Below are 16,993 nucleotides of genomic sequence, written 5' to 3'. Positions count from 1 at the left end.
AAACAGGACTTTTTAAATCCAGCGCCCCCTGGTGGCGCCATCTATACGTCGACGGTGCATTAGAATCTGCTATTTTTATCGATTGTCCAGTGAGTGAGTGAATTTCATGACATTTCATTGGTTGGAAGTGAAGTTGTTGCGTTTTAAGTGTCAGTATGTTTGTCTTATCGGTGCGAAAATGAGCTTCGAACAAAGAGTCAACATTAAATTTTGTTTTAAAACTGGTAAAACTTTTACCGAAACATTTCAATTGATGAAATAAGTCTATGACGATGATTGCCTATCCCGTAACAKAGTGCACGAGTGGTTTCAAAGCTTTCAAAGTGGTCGTGAGGACATAAATGACGATCGACATGTGGGCCAATCAAAATCTATGATCACCCGAGATTCTATCGAAACTGTGCGCAAATTCATCAAAAATCAGTCGAAATCATCATTGAAATTCATGGAAATGGAATTGAACATCTCCAGAACATCGATTTATCGCATTTTGGCCGAACATTTGGGTTTACGAAAGGTGTGTTCACAGTTTGTTCCGCACAAGTTGACTGACGACCAAAAATTGCTCAGAAACCAACATTCCAAGGACGATTGTTTGACCAAAATCACATTTTATACATTAACCACTCCCCGTATGCACCTGATGTGGCACCATRCGACTTCTTCCTTAYCGGAAAAATGCAYTTGCCCATGAAAGGAAAGTGTTATGCAGACGTAGGGGCCATCAAAAGGCTTGCACCGTCAAACTGGCGGTTATACCGCCCAACGAGCTAAAACACTCGTTCGACACGCGTTTTGGCCTTGCAAAAAGCTGCATTGAAGCAGAAGGAGACTATTTTGAATAAAATAAATTGATTTTGCCGAAAAAATATTTGTTCTGTTTTATTTTAAAGATTCTGTTTACTTTGGAACGTACGATGTATAACAAAATTTAATATTAAATAAGAATAAATAACAATATTTTCTAACTCTAAGAAACGAGCGAAAGCTGTAAAGCAAAAAGTTATTTCATACATTGGTGTCATACAAAAGTTAGGTTATTTCAAAAACTGAAAATTGGAAACCAAGTTCTAAAAGATTACACATTTGTTATATTCATCCTTTCTGACAACAAATTCACATCTTATAATAATAATACCCAACGATTACCATCCTCCCGCCCAACCGACGCGAGAGGCGCAATTAGCCGAGTCATAATAGGCAAGGGAGTTTTAAGCGTTGCGATCTTAAGCTGCTCAGCTACAGAAACAAAAATTTCAACTGCCAAAACTAAGAATTAGATTAAAGTTTATAATTTTTAAATGTTACTTGTTAAGAGTAGATAAAATTATTTTTTAATGGTAAAGAGTGAATCTGTTAGATCAAATGTGCTGGAATGAGAATTGAAATCGTGACATATACGGCGGAATGGTTCGTTTAACTCGAAATTTGTTCTCGAAAATTTTAAAAGTAAAGGTCTAAACTGCCTGGTAGAGCGAGCGGGAATGTTAAAATTAATATCGGATCTTAGGTGCGGGACTTCGCTGACCTCGCTGCCTCACTCCTAAATGTAGGCAAGTTTTATTTGAAACTAGATTACTAAGTGATCGTATATCATAAGCAATATCATGTATATCATATACATACATTCATAAAGTATTCTATATAAAATTTCATAAACTTCAACAAAAAATTTGATTAACACTGTATATAAAACAACGTGCTATATAAAAAATTAATGAACATTAAAGGTTTCCGAAAATTGTAAATGAAATGCAAARTATTTAATTATTCATCACAATTTCTTTTGTCGCCTTTAAAGTAATCCCCTCAAGACGTCATACACTTATGCCAACGATTTTTTCCAGTTCTCAAAACACTTTTCGGGATCGAATTTATTAGGATCGCCTTCAGTTTCTTCAGCGAAGTTTTTTTATCTTTTCATCGACTGAAAGCGGGTTCCATGTAGAGGCTATTTCAGCTTGGGGAACTTAAAAAATCATACGGAGCCATATCTGGTGAATACGATGGTATTGATTGCATTTTTATCTTTAAATTTGGTCACAAACATGGTCGGATTCGATACTTGCTGTTTTTTGAAAGATGTTCTCAAGCAAATGGCTCAATACAACCAAATAGAACTTCCTATTGACCGTCTATCCCTCGGCAACAAATTCATCATGCTCCCAACCACGAATATCGAAAAATCAATGAGCATCACGTACATTTTTGAGCGGCTTTGTTGTGTTTTTTTTTTTTTTTGGTTTCGACTCTTTTTCCCCTACATATAGATGATTGCATACTTGTTTGTATGTCACACTCATAAACATATGTTTCAACAGCTGTTATAATGATCTCCATTAATGTGGGTTCGGAATTTGTACAATAAGGCATTTAGAAAGAGATCTGTTTACGGCATTATTTTTGGAAAATATTCAGCTCTATTGAAACGAGTCAAACAAAAACGCGTTTCATACTAAAATATCCAGTTAAGTCATTCGAACGGACAACATTTTCTTGAAATATCATTTGTCCGTGGTTTTGTTTAATTACATTTTCAGCGTAGTTTCTGTCACAACGTAATTTTCATTTCTATAAAGACATAATTTTTTTAAATAATACATCTTTTCAAATTTTTACAAAATATTCAATGGATACTTTTGTGTTCTATATTTATACTACAATGTTTATTTCATAAAAGAAAATAATAGAAAAGAATAGAAAATAAGAAGAGTTAAATTGATTAACTCATTACTTTTTCTTTATCAAGTATATAAAATTGTAATCGTTATTCGAACTTAAAGTAATCAAAACAAAACCCAGAACTGTTGTTTGCTACTCTCTTTCACATTCCCTGCTTAATTTAAAAACTGTCAAAGTTTAGCAATTCATGTAATTTAAAGTAATGGAACCGTTTGCTGTTCTTTATTATGTTTACTTTTATTGCTGTCCAAGTAATTCTGGCATTTTCACAAGAATGGTAGCATATGTTCAGGCGCTTAAGCACCGATTAACGTTTGCAACTCAGTAGAATTACTGTAATGGACAATCTCAAGCTTGTATTTGTGCGTATTTAGTTATTTTCACTTCTCTATGACCAGTTTATGTAACGTCTCAATGTTAACTTGCGGAAGTAGTTAGCGTAAATTTAAATGTGCAATAGTTTTCTTTTCTTGCTGTTAAGGTCACCAAGCAGGGAGAAGATAGGACAAACTGTTTGCTGATAAAAATAAAAAGGCATGGAACTGGATAAATATGTAATTATTGTTTACAGTGAGTTTATGTGGCAAATGAACTTGAATATATAGGACGAGAGAATGGTTCGAAAAGTTCGACAGAGAGAGAATTTAAAAATAATTTCTATAAAGCTAATTGTCCACATTCCACTTCGGCTACAACACTTCTTTTGAAACTATTCAACAAACATTTTTGCGCTTATTTAATTTGCTTTAAAATTTTACGAGCTACTTTAGCTTTAAAAAAAATGTATGAAAACAGAAACTTACACAAGACATAAAATTGCATCTTTTCTCTTTGCTAAATTCTGCAGCTTAGCCTTTCCTAACCGTCATGGCATTCCGCCGAGCTTTGCAGAGCTTTACACAAAAAATGTGTTAAACTTCGACCGAACGGCTGCTAAAAACCACACTCACCCACAATGCATTAATTCAAGCTTAAACGTTAAGTGGACAAGCACTTTGACTTGAATCAGCACTTCATGCAAATTTTTCTGTCGAACTGTAAATGCTGAGGCTTAAACGCACAGGAGGTGATCGATATTTGACATTCTCTTTGAGTGTGTGTAGTCTTAACTGTTTATCGCTTTAATAGTATGGGTTGCTGCTTTTGTTATTGTTGTTGCAACACCAACTATTATGACATTCAGTTTAAGTGACCGATGAAAGGGATGGCTATTTAACAGTAAAGCTGCGTACGTATAACTGTTTTAGAGCGTGCTAAGCGGAGGGCCGATGGATTTCTGGCCGAGCTATTCAAATACGGCAGCGAAGAAATGATAAGCGGCATGCAATCAGCTTCTTTGAAGAATATGGTAGTATGAAAGCATGCCCAACGATTGGAATTTAAGAGTGCTCTGTCCAATTCACAAAAAGAAAGAGACATCTGCGCCAACTAGCGTGGAATAAGTTTGCCCAACATAGCATATAAGATCCTATCAAGAAAAGACTCAGTAAAAGAAGACCGACACACATTACCTCTTCCTCCATTTCAAAGCTGTTTTTGACAGCACGAAAAGAACTGCCTTTATGTCGCTATGCGTGAATTTTGGTATCCCCAAAAAACCACTGTTTAAACTGACGTTGAACAATACCAAAAGATGCGTCAGGATGCGGAAGGACCTCTCCGAGCCGTTCCATACCAAACGAGGTTTCCAAAAAGGCGACTCAACGAATTAGAAGATAGTGGAGAGGCTGTTTAGATCATGTCGTCCGAATGGATGAAAACACTTCAGATCTGAAAGTATTCGACGCAATGCTCGCCAGGGGAAGCAAAGTAAAATTTTCAGTTGGAAAGATCAGTTGGAAATAGGCTTGACGGGACTTGATATCTCGACTTGGCGCAAAATTACGAAAAGCAGAAACGACTGGCGCGCTATTGTTAACTTTTGCTCCTCCTTTAAACTCTCGACCAAAAAASTGTCCACCAATATTACCATTTCCTCAGTTTGCACTTTTTATTTAACCGTTTACGCCGCTATCTTAAACTTTTAATCGCCATCTTCGTCTTTCACTTTGCTTTATGCGTTGACATTCCTAACAAGTGTAATTCTATTCCAACGAAAGAGATATCCTTATTCGTTTATCCTTGCGAAAAACATTATTTTCAGTATATAACCATTTTAGTGAACTAACAACATGAAAGCATAGCGCGAGAATAGGTGCATACCCGGTAGGAAATAGGTGAATTAGTGAACAGGAAGCATATAAAATTAGATAATTGAATTCGTATTAGCTGGAAATCAAATACTTTAACTAAAATCATATAATGTATTTTATATGAATGTGGACGGTATTTCGGGTTCAAGAGCATCTCACTGAGCAAAAGCATAAGACTTAAGCACACAGCATATAAATTTACAGAGCACTTTGAGCTGAAATTATGTTTGACAGGTATTAAAATTTCTTATAAATCTGAATTTATGCTTGACAAACAATAAAACTTCTTATAAATCAGTTGAGAAATATATATTCGCAAATTAAAGTTTGTTAAGGAGTTTCAAGAATTTATAATTTTTTATTGTATATTATTTATGATGACTTTTCCTAATGACCTTTCATACATAAAATGTCAACGGAAAGTATATAATGTGTTATACTTATATAACCTCTGTCTCTAATGCTCGTACGCGACTTTGATAAATATACTCATGTGGCACTGCAATGCTTGCGACACTATCATTCTAACRCACACCTACTTCCCGTTAGCTCTTTCTTTGCCTACTAACTTTCCATCCGTCTATGATTGGACTGTGGTCCAGATTGTCTTAACTTATTAGCTTCATTCGTTTAGAGTGTCACTATAATTTTTATTTATTGCAAATTGCATTGTACTTAAATACTCACAAGCATTATCGATTACTGGGGAGTGAGAGCAAAAACAGTCGAAAAATGATAAGCGTAAAGCAGAGCAGCACCTTATTGATGTGAAAGAGAAAGATATCTCTGATAAGACAGAAAATAGAGGATAAAAATATTGTTCAATGGTTTTTCCAMAAATGTTCTTTGAAGGTTTTTTATGTGCAAGCCACCTAGAAAAGCAACTGAAACTTTTCGCATGCCTGTCATAAGCTATTTCCTGATCGAGACCCGTTTAAGAATTAAAGAGTGAATGACTCAACTTATGACGAACAAAGTCAGCCTACTGAGCATATGYACTATTCGTAACACCATCACCCATCTTGGGACCCAGCTAAGTCCAGTGCGCAGTAATGAAAAGAGAGCAGCCGTAGCTGAGAGTGTACATGAAGACCGTGGAGAGACGATTCGGCGCGGTTCGCACCTACTTGGACTGACGTGTRRAATKACTTGGCGCATTTTGCTTSGAGACCTTACTCAAGCGACCTCGCTTCGTTTTTTGGGCTCCTTAAATGTTCCCWGAAGATCCGACATTTTTGAGTCAAATTTTGTTCAGCGATCAGGCCCATTTTGGGCTCAATGGGTATGTAAGCAAGCAAAATTGCCGCATTTTGGAGGAAGAGGAATCAAAAGAGATTCGGGACTTGCCATTTCATCCAGAAAAAAAAGAAAACACAGGTTTAGGGTGATTTATGTGTCAGTGGAATTGTCGGTTCATAATAATTCAAAATGATGTCAGTGAATACGTAACCGTCAATGGCGACCGTTATGTCGCCGTGATAACCAACCATTTGATGCCTAAAATTGAAGCTCGTGAACTCGACGACATTTGGTTTCAGTAAGACGGCACTWCTTTCCACTGATCGCATCGTTCAATGGGTTTATTGATAGAACCCCTCGGTGAGCAAATAATTTCACGTTTTGGGCTGGTYGATTGGCCACCAAGATCATKKAATATCACAAYGTTARACATTTTTCTGTGRGGAYATGTAAATTCTMAAGTCTAAGTTCGATTCAGGCATTGGCGAAATACATCACTGGTGTCATGCGTCAATTACCAGTCAAAATGCTCGAACAAGTTAACGAATTTTGGACTCAGGTTAAAAGGAATCTAGGTATTGCGGAGAACATCTTTATAATTGCGGCCGTTAAGAGCTGGGAGGCTTCTACCTTAGCCAGCGTCTAACTGAAAACACATCTCCAGCTCAAACGATGAGTGAACAGAGAGCAATACGCCAAACCAATATGGAACAAATAGCAATTCCCTTAAGGAGCGCAACAATACTACTGTTGAAAGCGCTATTGTAGGGTGTGTCTACTACGGGAGAAGTGCTAAAAGGAAATAATAAGATACAAAAGCAAGCGACGAGTGGAAAAACGAAAAACAATTTAATGGTCTTGTGAGCTTGAACTCGAACCTTAAATCTATTATTGAAATCTACGAAAACCATTAAACTTTTTTCACTCTGCTCGCTAGCTGACTGAGACAGTGAACTTGCTTTGGGGAGTAGCGCATGTTGATTTCTCTACTGAATATTTATTGTTGCTTTTGCAGTTTTGTTTTGGTATTTTTGCTGCATTTCTTGCCGTTTTTATCGCAAGCGTGGATATCTTTTGAATTTCGGCTTTTATTCATTTTTAATATGAAGCATTCAAAGGAAATGCGTTTGCACGAATATTACGAAGGGACGAAGTAGGAGGAGGAATTGGAGTAGACGCTKGAAGGGTGAGACAAAGAAATGGTTATTTTAGCAGACAGATAGTTAAGGCAAATAAGAATGCACTGTTTGCAAGAAATACAGCAAATAGAACAAGCGCTGTGCTGCTAGTAGCTAGCGAGCTGCTTAAATTCGCCATGGCTGTGTGGCGCGTGGTACGGGTGGTGGTGGGCACGTTTTTTGGCTGCCATAAAGGTCATATGGCCACCACACTTTTGCTACTACACTCCACTCCTAATTCACTTCATTTACTTTTTGCGCGCTCAAACCACTCGCCACTGCCAAGCGCTGTTCAGTATCTAAGCAGTTAAAAGGCTGCCGGTCAGCGCATCAAATCGCTGCTAGCGAGTCGCTTCGCCGTATTGTGCATCTGATAAGACAAACAGACACGCAAACAACCAACACACATATATATAGCAATCAGCATTTACCATTATAAATTTATTTAAGCCATCGCTTTTGCTTGTCCACCCGAAATTCATTCTGCCATGAACCGTAATCGAACGGATGSATCGCCGCTACAATAACTGTGATGGAAGCGAGCGGCAGCGCAGCGTTTGCGTGAATGCTTGGTTGGGCAGCTGGTTTCAGTTGGAGTCGGATATTCGTGCAACTGCTGCAATTCCTGGCAGACTTTTGGCTTTGCTGCCYCGACTGGTACGTCCGCTGGTTCCGTGGTTGGGTGTTGTTGATGGCAGCGTAGATTTGTGTGCGCCCGCGTACTTGAGGCGAGGAAATTGATGATGTGGATGAATGAACAGTGCGCAAAGTGATTAAGATGGTCAGCAAGGAGATATGGAGTTGCATAAAAAGTAGCTGTGAGCAGGATGGGACAAATAGAAGGCATGAGTGTGCAAAGGAAGGGGTACAGTGTGATAGAAATGTACGTAGCCAATATAATTCGTAGTTAAAAAAAAAAATATGCGGAAAAATATAATAATGAAATGGCTTATGAAAATTACTTCATTTGGCATATATTGTGTGAAAAGAATCAAAAGAAGAGATAACTCAAATTTTTATTTTTTTTTTTTAAATATCTTTGCTACTCGGAACTATGACGTACGAAAATAAAAAATAGTCACTTGAAGTTAAATTTTTAATTGTTAAAGATGTAAGCTACTGAAGCGTTTTTTTCTTGGAATGTCAAAGTTGAAGGAATATTTAAACAAATCGTTGTTTTCAACTGTATAATATATAAAGCTTTGGTTAGCTTAGATCAAACTGATAGGCCAATAAACGCATAGACCAGTTTTGGTCCCTTGCGATACCAGATRGAGTTCAAAGTATCATACCATGGGACCCAGGTGCTAACAACGTAATCTTACCAATGCGAGATAATCTTTTGTGACAGATGCTCCATTGTTTCCCTGGTGCCCTGCTGCCCTGCTGCAGTCCTCTCGTTCCGTGCATTTCCTGCAGTCTTCTCGTTCCGTCAGCCTCATCYTGCAGGCTTGTGTCGCCACCAGACAGTGACCWGTAAGTATTCSMATCATATTCCTACAGTCTTTTCTATCGATTGTACTTCCGATCTCCTGTTTTGTACTTCCGATCTTCCGTGTTGCACATGAACTTTCCAGCTTTGCACCCATGCAGATCGTTCCATCGGGTTTTGATTTTCTTTACCATGTTAATAGTAGTTTTCGTATGTTAGCCGTACACAGCTCTTTGCAATTACGTTCACTATTTCATTGCCATCGATGCTTTGGTTTCCTGGCACTCAGTACAAGTGATATTGTTTGATTCCGTCAACACTTTCCACTGCTGCCCTGCTTCCCAAAACACTTCTGGCCGATATGCAATACGAAGTTATTGTATTGACTGCCTGCCTGGCTGTCTACGTAGATGTTGCCCCTGGAATCGCCAGGTGCATTAAAGACCAGCTCAGTGGCTGTCTCTTATACACATCTAGATGTGTATAAGAGACAGGTATATAGATACATAAGGTAATAGAAGAAATATAATGTCATATATAAATTTTTTCCAATGACCGTTGGAAATCAGCGTTACATAGAAGACTGGTTGTTTGAAAAAATTTTTTGAATTACATTTAGGATTAAACTTCACTAATTCCACAAACACTGGGCGGATCTAATATTTAGCGACATACTCGTATATAAAACAAAAATAACAACAACTTAAAATTAGTACACATGTACGCGAGTACCGATAATTTAAGCGGCATTGTCGGCGCGGCATCGCCTGTCTACCACACAATCCAATTAAGCTTAAGTGCTTTTTAAAAGCGYATAATTTAGCCGCGCATGCGCAACAGCGCGCACAACTTGTATGAAATCCACACCCAAGCCGCAAAGATAAACGAAAAGAAACTAAATAAAAGTGGTGACCGATGAACAAAGCGGATGAAGCCAAAACCAAAAAGGCAGCCAGGTAATCAGCAAGCTAGCCGAGCGGTGTTTATCGCAGTCAACAGATCGCTTTTGGCGCGCGCAAGTAAAGAAGGAAATGAAACGCCATACGCATGCGCACAATAAGCCATAATTATAAAGCAACATAAATAGAAAATCGACTTTTTTTAATTTTTCTTAGTAAGCGCGCACTCTGCACTAAGAAAGCCTACAAAGCGCGTTGACGGCCGTCGCTTTTTCACCAATAATTGTTGCAATTTTAAAGTCTTTTGAAGTCGCTAACAAAGAAATGTCGTGCGGAGCGGGAAGCTCGTCAGCGTATATTATCGTTTTACAGTGCTACCACGCAAAGCTTATTTATAAGCGAGTAGCAATGGTAACTCGCTAGCGCGAAATACGCCGTCTACTAACTGATTTCAATARCAATGCATAGATATGTTTGTATGTGGGTGTTGATGCATTATTGTATGGCGGCAACCTTGGTGGCGACTCAGTTTAATTGTATTGTAATGAAGCAAAGGATTAAAGCAGCGCAAATCGAAGGCTGCTGCATGTTGAGTGTTCACATAAAAGGGCATGAGTAATGGTGGCATTTGTTGCACGTGCAACAAAGGTATTAAGATATTGCGGTTGCGAAGCGCTTTTACAGAATACTTGTATTATTTTTTATAAATAGAATACTAAAGTTATTAGATAGAGTGTTGCAATAATTTAATTTAATAAGCAATTTTTTAGCAATAAAATCTTATGGTGTTGTGCATAATTGCTTAGATGGCTGTACATAGCTGAAAGTTTAYCGAAAACTTCATACTATATTTTCCGACTAAAATAATGGCGAACCAAGTCCATGAACATGTCAAGAAAATAAAGGAATTTATGCTTGAGAAACGACGACTAACAGTTAGAGATTTTACTGACATCGTTGGAATATCAGAAGGATCAGTGAAAACCATTTTTAAAAGCGAAAGCTCGATTGGTTTCACAATTTTCGACAAAAAAAAAAAAAAAAACAAAACAAAACAGCGGTGCGTTAACGTAAATGAAACAATGTTTTCCGGCAGCAAGATGCCATGAAACATATTATTACTGGCGCTGACTCATGGATCTATGCTTATGATCCAGAAAGAGATGCTTAATCGACGAAATATCGTGGCAAAGGTGAGCCAAAGCCGAAAAAGCCACGCCAAACAGGTCAAAAATCAATGTTATGTTGACAGTTTCCTTTGAATATCGAGGTATGGTGCACTCCGAGTTCCCTCTGACCCGCCAAACTGTCGACAAGGAATACTATTNAGCTCTTCCTTCGATGCCGTCTTTATCTCGTCAAGAGAAGCGTAACGTCGTCCTTTCATGGGCCTTTTCAGTTTAGGGAACAAGAAAAAGTCACAGGGGACCAGATCTGGGGGTGGCTGCGGCATCATTAGTGTGTTGTTTTTGGCCAAAAAGTCGCGCACAAGCAACGATGTGTGAGCAGGGGCGTTATCGTGGTGCAAAATCTAATTTTTGGCACAACTTCTCGGCCTTCTGAGAACATTTTATACCATCGATAAACGTTGCTTCGGTCCAAGGTAGCTTCTCCGTATGCCACAGTCAACATTCGGAATGCATCCTCGCATTTAATTTAGTTTTACACACAAAATTTGATACAGGTTCTTCGATCCATTTTTTTGAATCGGTAAAAATCGAAGACGATCCAAAGCACGTACAAGCAAAGCAACTGTCGACAATTTAATGAGCATTGAAAATGGCCGAGCTTGTCGCCATAAATGAGCGACATGAGTACCAAAATAACGCCACAAAGCATTCGAAATTCGAATATACGTAACCCGCGAAAATTCAAAATTCGCGATACTTTTTGAACACACCTCGTATGCTTATGATCCAGAAAGAGATGCTTAAACGACGAAATGTCGTGGCAAAGGTGAGCCAAAGCCGAAAAAACCACGCCAAACAGGTCAAAAATCAATCAATGTTATGTTGACAGTTTCCTTTGAATATCGAGGTATGGTGCACTCCGAGTTCCCTCTGACCCGCCAAACTGTCGACAAGGAATACTATTTGGGTGTTATGCGTCGTATAGATCGATGATAATCAACTTTTTATGGTCGCAATTGGAAGAAGTTGATATATTTCAAGAAATATTGATATTGAATAACCTCCAAGAAGTTGTTATTTAACAACATTAAACTACTTCTGGTGAAGATATTTTCAGACATTGGTCTTTAGCAATAAAACAGACTCTCTTCAAGATTTAGAAGTCAATTCGATCATGTAAGGTTGTAGGCCAAGATCTTTTCATAACACTTGGGAACGACGTGTGAGACACTGAATTGGAGTCTTCCTCAATTSAAGTGCAAGCAGGCAGCAACATTCTCGACACTACGGGCACTTCTTTGTCGCACTGGCAAGGGAACATTTCGTGCTATGCCTGTGGAATAAAATTTTTCACCGGACGCTCAATTGGTGTATCAAAAATTTTATGAATTGGCAAGATTAAGGTTTGTGAAGAGATTTTTTATGTGCATCGATACAGACAAAATATCACTATTTCAAAACGGTTCGCAAGTATTGAAAATAAATGTTATTTACAAAATCTGTTAGCCAAAAAGCACAACGTCCCATTTATTATTGTTGTGGTTGTTGCCCTAGTTATATTAGTGATTTATACGCTGACGTAACTCAATTTGCTAATAGACAATTTACCACTTAAGCTGGTTATTAAAGAGCAAACTGAGTTATATGTATGTGCTTCGTAGATAGCAGACTTATAGTAGATGTATATTGTATAGCGACCAGCCCACCCACCACAACGTATGACGCATAGAATCGCAACAAAAGCAAAAGAGTATAGAGTGGTGGCGCTAAAAAATGGCAAACCAAAGTGGTAATGACATAAAAAAGGCGAGCAGCATGAAAAAAGCCAAGCAAAAGAGTAACAACTCATGCCGCGTGGGCAACAAAATGTTGCAAGCGGCAGGCAGACTCGCTTGGCGCAACACTGAAGTACTCTACAATGCAGACGCTGGAGCACTTTGGCGRTGAAACSTTAYTATATGGTGTGCGGCAGCGTTGAGGCGCTGGAAAGGTAAGTGGGGCCGAGCGGCTGCTTAAACGCAGACGGCGTTACCGACTCCTAATGAGTTCCTAATTTAAATAAATACAAAGTCATAAATTAAAATGCGAGTTGTTGGGGCATGCGAACACATGCGGGAAAATATGTAGCAGCACAACAACAAATAAGCTAACACAAAAGCGAAAGCAAAGAGGAGATATGTGAGGGCTTGAGTTTATGTAGAGGCAAAGTATATCAACTGTATATATGTATGTATGTATGTATGTATGGCTGCCTATTTACTTTGTTGCAATTTTCATAAACATTTCCAGCGTTTTGTAAAGCGTTGGATGTTGCAAAAAACATTTACGCTGGTTTCCCTCTCACAATCCCGTCCCATCCGTAGGYTGGTTTCGCTATAGAAAGTGTAGTCAAAGCCGCCGCTTTTGTTGCTGTACTAACTTTCTGTTCTAACTTTACTTAGCTGGTGTTGTTGTTTCATAAATTTGCATACAACGCACGTCGCAGTCGCGTGAAAAACTATACTCAGTTAGTGAGTGTGYGCTCGTGGGGCTTTGAGGCAGAAGTGCACAACTCTGAAAATGGCAAAAGGCACGCGTGGCGTTGAGCAACAATGAAAATGTTAGTCTAACTGTTTTGTAACTGAGGCAAATATAAAATTTGAACCACGTACCAAACAGTTTACCGAACTAATGTGGCGGCGATTAGGGTATTAAAAGACCTGTTTGTGCGGTAGGTGTCGAGAGGTCTCAGGGCGTCGAAAAACTATAATTTTTATAAGTTTGGATTCATATCCGCATTTTAATTCTCCCTGTTTGTCTGCTTCAAAAATTAGGAACAATAAAGACCAATATTATACTAACTATTTCCAGAACTGTAGCTTCAAATTTGATTAGAATACCTTGTGAATATAGCCAAGAGTTGTCGCAGAACCTCAGTAGYTTTATTAGACTGTTGATCCCCTCTCCTCATAGGAAAGATTCCAAAACTAAATTTGTTATTTGCCAATACCTGYCCTAACAAAATCCAATAAATTTCTGTTCCCACGAAAGTCGGGTCTACGTAASRTAAATGGACCTRGATTTTTGATCCRGTCAAGRAGTGYCAACTCGGCAGAATTGTGCCACTATAACAACAATCAATAAATTTGTTCTGCTGCAAACGTCAAGAATTACAGTGTCCACAGCGCCACATAATGATTTAAGACTGTTTTTTTTACTAGGTAAAGCGGTTTTTAAAGAAATTTTAAAGAATGAAAGAATATATCTCTTTAATATGAATGAAATCAAAAAGTACACACAAAAGACACTCCTACTAGTTCTTCCTTACTTATTAGTGGCCTAAAATAAGTTGTATATTATCAAGAGTTGTCTTATGATAGCTCCACATATATTTTTCTTGGGAAGTTATTAATTTACTATAAGATGTGTATAAGAGACAGTCTTATGATAGCTCCACATATATTTTTCTTGGGAAGTTATTAATTTACTATATAACCTCTATAACATATACACACCCAACATATAGCTTTCACATTTTCGGTAGTGCTTTTAGGCAYTGTGGATGTTAATCATTCGAACTATACGAATGGTTATAAAATTTATTTAAAAATTAATAGGTGGTGGTTACCGAGAGAATCATAATGTCTATAGGGAACTATATTCTCTTGGCTCTTCTTTGGATCTCTTTACTTTAGCTATAGTTAATCTGGTATATAATCTTAATCTTAAGAATAGTTCAGGTTTTATTCTCAGTATAAATTTTGCCATTTCGAACCAACAAATGTCGGGAATCAGCAAGCAGTTCAATATTGTCTCTATATACATACATTACCAAAAGCCCCTGAAAAAGCCATATTAGATTATGGGATCAGGAAAATTTCGGGATACACCAAATAATATTGTTTATAGTTTTTACATGATGTGCTACATAAATCCCGAAATATCGGGTTTTTTTGTTTTTAAATCCCCAAATTTCGGGAACAAAAAAGTTATTGGTTACTTGAAATGAGATTTGAAAACCTTTTTACTTTTAATGTTCGAATATTAAATTGAACATATAAATCCCGAAATGTCGAAATTGTTGTTTTTAAATCCCGAAATTGCTGGATTCACCAAATAACTTATGTTATATTTTTACACAATACAAAATTACCTCAATGTGCTACATAAAATCCGAAATGTCGGGATTGTCGTTTTTAAATCCCGAAATTTCGGGACCAAACAATTAATTGTAATCAAAATACAGAAATTTGCTGCAAACGATTGTTGCAATTTTTTTTTTAAATCCCGAAATTTCGGGACCAAAAAATTAATTGTAATCAAAATACAGAAATTTGCTGCAAACGATGGTAACAATTTTTGCTTGTTCTTTTTAAATCAYGAAATTTCGGGACGAAAAAATTATTTGTATAATTGTATATTAAAATACAGGCATTTCCTACAAACGGCGGTTACAATATTAAAGAGCTTTAAGTGGTAAAGGACTGTGCGAAAGTTTCGGTACTAACCGTACCCAAAATCTAGCTCTACCAACTTGGAATGATATATAAAAATGTTTCTACCTTCATTTAACAACATAARATTGAATATGCCATTCCACATTAAATTATGCAAACCTTTAAAGTCCAGTCAGTGGTTTGAAATAGAAAACAAAATTCCAAGAAGCTGCGATTTTTACCTGCAATGAGAAAGATGAGAAAATGAGGATAAGTCATTGATGAGAAAAAAGCGAAATTTGTTAGAATAAGAATGCAATATGAATTTTTCAATAATGACGCGCAAGTATTCAAAGCTATGTGTGTGCGATTGTGATTTTAAATGAGCATTTATGGCTTCTAAAAAGCGAATAAATAAATAATTCATAAATTAGCTGAGCAAACAAAAAAAAAAAAACAACAACAAAGCACAAATGTGAAATGATGAAATGATGAAGAAAGACAAAAACTGGCAGGATATAAATGAGCGAACAATGAGTAGGCAAAATTTCTGCTGAATATGATTGTCTGCCTGTGAGTTGGACTAAACGTCATTGATCAAGCCACAAGTTGAATGCAACTGTCAATCAGCCGACATCAGCGACGTATTGAAGTGATGGAGTGATATTGATGATCACAATGCCACCGAGTGGGGACGAGGGGCGCCACAAGAGGGGCTACCTGCACTGTGAAGGTGGAGACGCGCCATACATGGTCAATAGCCAGCCAATGGGCAGTCAATTGCAAACCATGAGAAGCGTAGAAACGGCGTACAACGCGATGCGGCAACGATGGACAAGAGCTACGAGCCGAAGAAGCTGCAGCAATTGGAGTCATTGTAGTCATCGCAGTCATCATTTTCATTGGAATTGTGTGGCAGGCACGGAGACGGTTATTAGACTTTACAATGTTAATGTTGTTGTTAGGATTTCTGTTGTTGGTGCAGTTCATTTTGCCATTTAATGCCTAATTTAAGCGTCACATTTGCAACGTACGAGAGGCAGCCAGCAAATCCGCACTCATTGCGCCTGCGCGCACTCTACGCAGCCGCCTGCTGGCTGCTTTGCTAATTTTGCGCACGTACGCATATAAATTTCATAAAAAAATTCCACAAAATCTTGCATTCAACAGAAGTTGAGGCAAAAGGCAAGTAAAGTAAAGGAAACTCGGCAAATAAACGGCAAAAACTGTCAGAGTAAGACTGAGCTATGTTCGTTTGTTTGTATATATGTATGTTAGCATTAAGAGAGACGGACGACTGTAGACTCAGCGACAGCAGCAGGAGCCACAGTAACGACTATCAAATTATGAAATTCCTGCGCGCCAAATTTTTCATAAGTTCGCATTCATTTCGACCGCAGCCGCCGAGCATGCGACGAGCAAAACGAAAAAGCGCTGGAAATGGCGTGGCATAAATGCATTCCGAAGCGCAAAAAAAAATACACCAAAGCGAAGCACACATCAAATAATTGTAAAAAATGCTTAAAATTGTAAAAAAATACAAAAAGGCACTATACAAATAAATTATGCGCCAAATGCACATGTGTGCGTGTGTGCAAAGCCCAACTGCCGGTTGATTAAAAATCTGCGGCATGCGACTAAAAAACGAATTCCATATGCAAGGATACACATATAATTATAGAAATATATATGTACATACAAGACACAAATGTACAGATATAATTTTAATTACAAAAATATTTCGCACAAAAATGGYAAAAAGCGCAGAATGTGCGTAAATACAAAACGAGACTGAAAAATTTAATAATAACTTAAATATGCATTTT

At 37.7% G+C, this 16,993-nt stretch overlaps 1 protein-coding gene across 2 annotated transcripts in view; it reads right to left on the bottom strand.

The window, feature by feature from the left end:
• Positions 1–16,993, bottom strand: part of LOC108975095 (nyctalopin) — a 277,437-nt gene that overhangs the window by 133,881 nt on the left and 126,563 nt on the right. The window contains exon 2 of one of the 2 annotated variants that reach the window (XM_018943364.1): positions 15,348–15,409. The exons of the other annotated variant lie outside the window; for it this stretch is intronic. The gene's annotated coding sequence lies outside the window, so the exon portion shown is untranslated. The remainder of the gene's footprint in view (positions 1–15,347; positions 15,410–16,993) is intronic. 2 annotated transcript variants of the gene reach the window in all.

Source organism: Bactrocera latifrons, unplaced genomic scaffold (genome assembly GCF_001853355.1).
Source record: "Bactrocera latifrons isolate USDA-ARS-PBARC rearing strain unplaced genomic scaffold, ASM185335v1 scaffold_61, whole genome shotgun sequence".
NCBI lineage: Eukaryota > Metazoa > Arthropoda > Insecta > Diptera > Tephritidae > Bactrocera > Bactrocera latifrons.
Note: the sequence above shows the minus strand (reverse complement) of the source record. Positions and strands in the feature narration are given on the sequence as shown.